A 6000-nucleotide genomic window follows, 5' to 3' on the forward strand; every position below is an offset into this window, starting at 1 on the left:
GGCAACAGGTTCTAGTAATCGCATGTCGCCATTGCTTGGCGATGACTTCATTCCTTCTGCTCTTCTTGTTTAGTCATCTCTTGAAGGAACCTAGCCAGAGCTGTAATACTGCCCAACTTTACTCTTCAGAGCTTTTGAATGAGCATTCCTGTACTCTCAATATGTCTTCTTACTTCATAGGCGATAGTCACCACAACAGCGACGACTCTCATCCTATGACGGCGATTTTCTGCCTTGGTGACATGTGTATAATTCAGTGCCCCGGACTACAGCGTTGCGCAGGACTCTTCCTTCCTGTGGCTTGTGCATAACCCAGAAAGGCATCTTAATATTTACCCGACTACACCAATTACATTATTTTGTGGTGTAGCAATACCATGCACATAAATAAAAAAGTAAATCGACATTTGTACAAAATCTTAAAGACCGAAAGTTCTTCACCGATTGCTTTGAAATTTTGACACAACATTGCATTTGAACACATTCATATTTTATAGGCCTGCTGGAGTGTCATCTTATAATATATAAGTACATATTTAATATAGAAATGGAGAACGAAGTTACCAAAAGTCTCGAAAATTTCTTAACCAATTAACTGCAAATTTTTACGTGCTACTCTAGTAAATGCTCGAACAGAAATAGGCTATATAATTGTTAATACATGTAATGTATATACATGTACACAATACATAAAAGCGAAACGTTGTTAGCAAAAATCTCCAGAAGTTTATATCAATTTTTTGCAGCACTCTTTTATGGACATAAGCTATGTATTTCGTTAAACAACCATGTACAAGTTTTACACTAAAATCGACTACAAGAAGTAAATTGTTGCGCTTGACTCTGCTGTGAATATGTGTAGTTTTGTTTTCTTTCTTACAATCAAAAAAATGTGAGTGAAATCTTATGGGACTTAACTGCTAAGGTCATCAGTCCCTAAGCTTACACACTACTTAACCTACATTATCCTAAGGACAAACACACACATCCATGCCCGAGGGAGGACTCGAACCTCCACCGAGACCAGCCACACAGTCCATGACATGCTAATTCGGCGCGGCTTCTTACAGTCAATGTGAACTACGATTGTAGGGAATTTAAACCATTAGAAACATTGTTTCTCCCATACATATTCTTTCTTATTATTATTGTACACAACAATGTGCTGTTCTCAATACTATCTCTAGCATAAAATAGGTTCCTCATAGAGGTGTATCACACTGTCCATAGTAAATCGATGCCTGCATTAATATAACATTGAAATCTGACACCTTTGAAAGCTCAGGACAGATTTTCCTGTGTCTAAAGTGTAGATTCTGGCAGTTTGGAGTCTGACAGGTCAAATAAGAACTTTTTCTCTGACCGTCTGAAATACAGAGTGTCAGGCATAAGAGGGTTCAAGAATGTAGACTTTATGAGTGGGAAAAAACTCGGTTGGCTACTGCCATCGTTACAGCGGGTAATAAATCGGCATTGCACGTCTCTGGGGGTTGTTAGTAGTCAGGTTATGGCTCCGTAAAACGAATCTTCTGCGGTAGTGGAGGTGTCCCATGTCTTCCCACTTCGTTTACTGTCGTGGAAAGTGAATATTCTGCTCACAGGAGAATGCTTTGGGGATGGAATACTATCTCATGTCCCAAGAGAACCATTCTGACATTAGAGTATCAGTTCTGCTATAAGGTCATACACAATATTTCTCCTCCTTCTTCTTCCTTAGCGTTAGTACGACATTGTATTGGAGTTCCCTCTTTTGGCTCCCTACCTCCATTTGCCACGATCTTGTGCTTGGTCAGTTTTGTGCAATCGTGGGGTCTGTGCACATCGTACTAGCCAAAGTTGCATCAGTCTCCAAATAGACGAGCACATGAAATATTTACACTTTCAGAGTAATATATGGGGAGTTTCCAAAGCAAAATGTATCGGAATATCGGAACATCTTTGCTGTATTACAGCGTATTATTATTATATGTGTAACTTCTCTAAATGACAATACAGTCCGTCATTCTTTCATTTACATGGATACACATTTGTTTATGCAAACATTGACCAGGTCAGCTAAGTTTAGGTACCCAACGTATTCCAGTCATGGGGACAAATCAAGCGTAATAGGGATCAAGAGCATACACACACATCAAAAAAAGTTTTAAATCACCTCGGTTCCGAGAGTTCCGGAACCTATACAGAAAGTTGGAATAGAGGTCAACATAAAAATCATTTCCGCCCTCTTTATTGCTCATGAAAACTAGGCATTGCATGTTGTACCACCATACAGCGAGACCTTCAGAGGTGGTGGTCCAGATTGCTATACACACCAGTAGCTCCAATACACAGCAGCACGTCCTCTTGCATTGATGCATGCCTGTATTCGTCGTGGCATACTATCCACAATTTCATCAAGGCACTGTTGGTCCAGACTGTCCCACTCCTCAACGGCAATTCGGGGTAGATCCCTCAGAGTGGTTGGTGCGTCACTTCGTCCATAAACAGCCCTTTTCGATCTATCCCAGACGTGTTCGAGAGGGTTCATGTCTGGAGAACATGCTGGCCACTCTAGTCGAGTGATGTCGTTATCCTGAAGGAAGTCATTCACAAGATGTGCACGATGGGGCCCGAACTGTCGTCCATGAAGACGAATGCCTCGCCAATATGCTGCCAATTTGGTTGCGCTATCGGTCGGAGGGTGGCATTCACGTATCGCACAGCCGTTACGGCGCCTTCCGTGACCACGAGCGACGGATGTCGGCCCCACATAATGCCACCCCTAAACAGCAGGGAAACTCCACCTTGCTGCACTCACTGGACAGTGTGTTTAAGGCGTTCAGCCTGACAGGGTTGCCTCCAAACACATCTCCGACAATTGTCTGGTTGAAAGCATATACGACACTCATCGGTCAAGAGAACGTGATGACAACCCTGAGAGGTCCATTCGACATGCTGCCGGGCCCATCTGTACCGTGTTGCATGCTGTCGTGGTTGCAAAGATGGTCTTCGCCATGGACCTAGGGAGCGAAGTTGCGCATCATGCAGCCTATTGCGCACAGTTTGAGTCGTAACACGACGTCCTGTGGGCTGCAACAAAAGCATTACTCAACATGGTGGTTTTGCTGTCATGGTTTCTCCGAGCCATAATCCGTGGGTAGCGCTCATCCACTGCAGTATTAGCCCTTGGGTGGCCTAAGCGAGGCATGTCGTCGACAGTTCCTGTCTCTCTGTATCTCCTCCATGTCCGAACAACACCGCTTTGGTTCACCCCGAGACGCTTGGACACTTCACTTGTTGAGAGCCCTTCCTGGCACAAAGTAACAATGCGGACGCGATCGAACCGCGGTATTGACAGTCTAGACATGGTTGAACTACAGACAAAACGAGCCGTGTACCTCCTTTCTGGTGGAATGACTGGAACTGATCGGCTGTCGAACCCCCTCCGTCTAATAGGCGGTGCTCATGCATGGTTGTTTACATCTTTGGGCGGGTTTAGTGACATCTCTGAACAGGCAAAGGAACTGTGTCTGTGATACAATATCCACAGTCAACGTCTATCTTCAGGATTCAGGATTTCTGGGAATCAGGGTGATGCAAAACCTTTTTGATATATATATATATATATATATATATATATATATATATATATATATATATATATATATATATAAAAATGTGACGGACTTGCAATCATTCGACCATAGCCGTGGGTTTTAGGAATGCTTAGGATGAGGGCTCATTGGTACAACGTATGAAATTATATGAATGATATAAAGATTTACTTAACTTGATGCAATCCTTTGCCACATTAGTACTCGATAATTTACAACTGTCATTGGCTACTAAAGCATCACTTGATGCATACAATTATTGCTCTTCTCTTGAAGCACAACTTTCGACGTTTACAGAAGTACATTTCCGTCTGAGACTTGAACCCTACTCGTTGGTGTTGACTGCTTCAGCTGAGGTTACAAACTGGTCAGAGCGCTTCCATGCTCGGTTCTATATTGATCTCCATATGAGGGTTCTGCTGTGCTGAGAAAGAATGCGTGCCTTTTCCAGCCTCTCCTATTCGTTATTGTGTGCTGCAGCGAGACATCACTAATGTCTATGGGATCAATGCGCGTTGCCAACTGTGGTGTGGATCGCGATCTTTGGACAATACCACGGAATAAATGACTGATGCATTTCATACTACACACTATTCATGAAGTTATTATACCATAATAACAATAAAAAAACAAAACATAACGTCACACAAAAATCCACGCATCATATGTGAGTCTCTAGATAGTTAGGTCACACATATTGAAATGGTTGAACATTACATTTAATGCTAGTGCACTCTTTTGTGTTGATAATAAGACCGCAGCCAATGTTGGAAGAGGAATCTTTGCGTCAACTAATGAGCTCATAAGGGAATTTTGTTGTGTCTTGTATCTGGTACACGAGGCTACTAGATGATTCACGTCCCCTTCTTCACTGTATAAATCACATAACAGAGATTCCTTCATTCTTATTTGGAGCGGGTGGGTTGAGAATTTGCATGACTTAAGTACATCCACGTAATCATTTTTATGAATCGTCTGCTCCTGTTCTAATCAATAACCCATTAGAATAAATCCAGTTTTGAATTTCACCTGGCCATAATGTACGCCTTTTAAGATCTTGGTCGAGTTACTGTCTGTGCCAGTCCTTTCTTCCTTTGTCAATGATTATGTTTAGCGTTTCTTGATAAGGAACTCTGTCATTAGGATATCTCCTAAGTTCATTGCTTGATTCGCTGAACTGTCTTCCGTTTCATAATGAAAGATCCCACTGTGCCCTAGAATCACATGAAATTTCTTACTATTCCTGCATGCATATTTGTAACGACTTCTTTAAAAATGCCTATAATTATAGACAACGCATTTTTGTGCCATTCTGGCTTTTTAAGGCTCTTTAATACGCTTAGAGAAACGGTTAATGCCCCTACTGTGCTTCTTGTGCCATATCTGCACTATTTTACTGCGATGGCTTCTGCGTAATAGACTGTTGCTTTCTTACACACAGGATACAGGGCTTGAGAACTTTCTTCAGCATTGCATATTGCACGTCCTACTTTGCCGTCGTTGATGGCCTTCGATCCATCCATGTAAATCTTCGTCGAATTCAGAAAAATTGTACTGAGCAAAAGGTTGCTTTCTGCCTTCAAATGTGGAGAATATTTATACTGTATGATATTATCAAGCCCTATCTTATTGTGGGTAACTTGTATTACAGGGCTTTTTCATCAATAGTTTAGACGAGCTCGGTTTTCATTTTTCCTACAATTCCTTTAAAAAGCAATTCTCTTGCTTATTAACGATGGTAACTTATTTTGTGTCAGACTTATAAGGATTTTCAGTGATGACTATACTGCGGCCACCTTTTATTATATTGTTTCTTTATCATATCTTTAGACGTGTTCATTTTCATTTTCTACTAGTGCTACCATAAGAATATCATCATTCAATGTGCGAACGAACGAAATAATTCAAATATAGCTTACTTTACAGTATTCTTGAGTTGATGAATCTCTTTTTGTTCTTCAGTCTTTGCCGCCTGAGAAACCAAAGAAGGCAAAACCGGGAAAGAAGGATGCTCCAGACGAACCGGTAAGAGACAGATACGTTTCATATATCTAACGATATAAACTACATTTTCTAGTTCTTCATTTCAGAGATAACGATCATTTATTTTTATCATCAATCTGACTAACTTGTTAGCTTGAAATCGCCACAGTTTTATCAGCTTCGACAAGAGTAGTAATTTTCAGTATTTGAGGAGGAGTTACTTGCATGTGTAACTATAAAAATGTTAATTAATTCATGTAACACTTCGTGCACTGTAAGGCTAAATTAACAATATAGCCGTCGGTACTCTGTCTTACATATATAATATATTGGCTAACTTATCATTATGCTGGTGATAAAAGAAGCACCACAGCATTGTTACACAAACAGGAAACCGATGTCCGAGATGTACTATGTTCTGCAA

This window comes from Schistocerca cancellata, chromosome 6, assembly GCF_023864275.1.
Source record: "Schistocerca cancellata isolate TAMUIC-IGC-003103 chromosome 6, iqSchCanc2.1, whole genome shotgun sequence".
Lineage (NCBI taxonomy): Eukaryota > Metazoa > Arthropoda > Insecta > Orthoptera > Acrididae > Schistocerca > Schistocerca cancellata.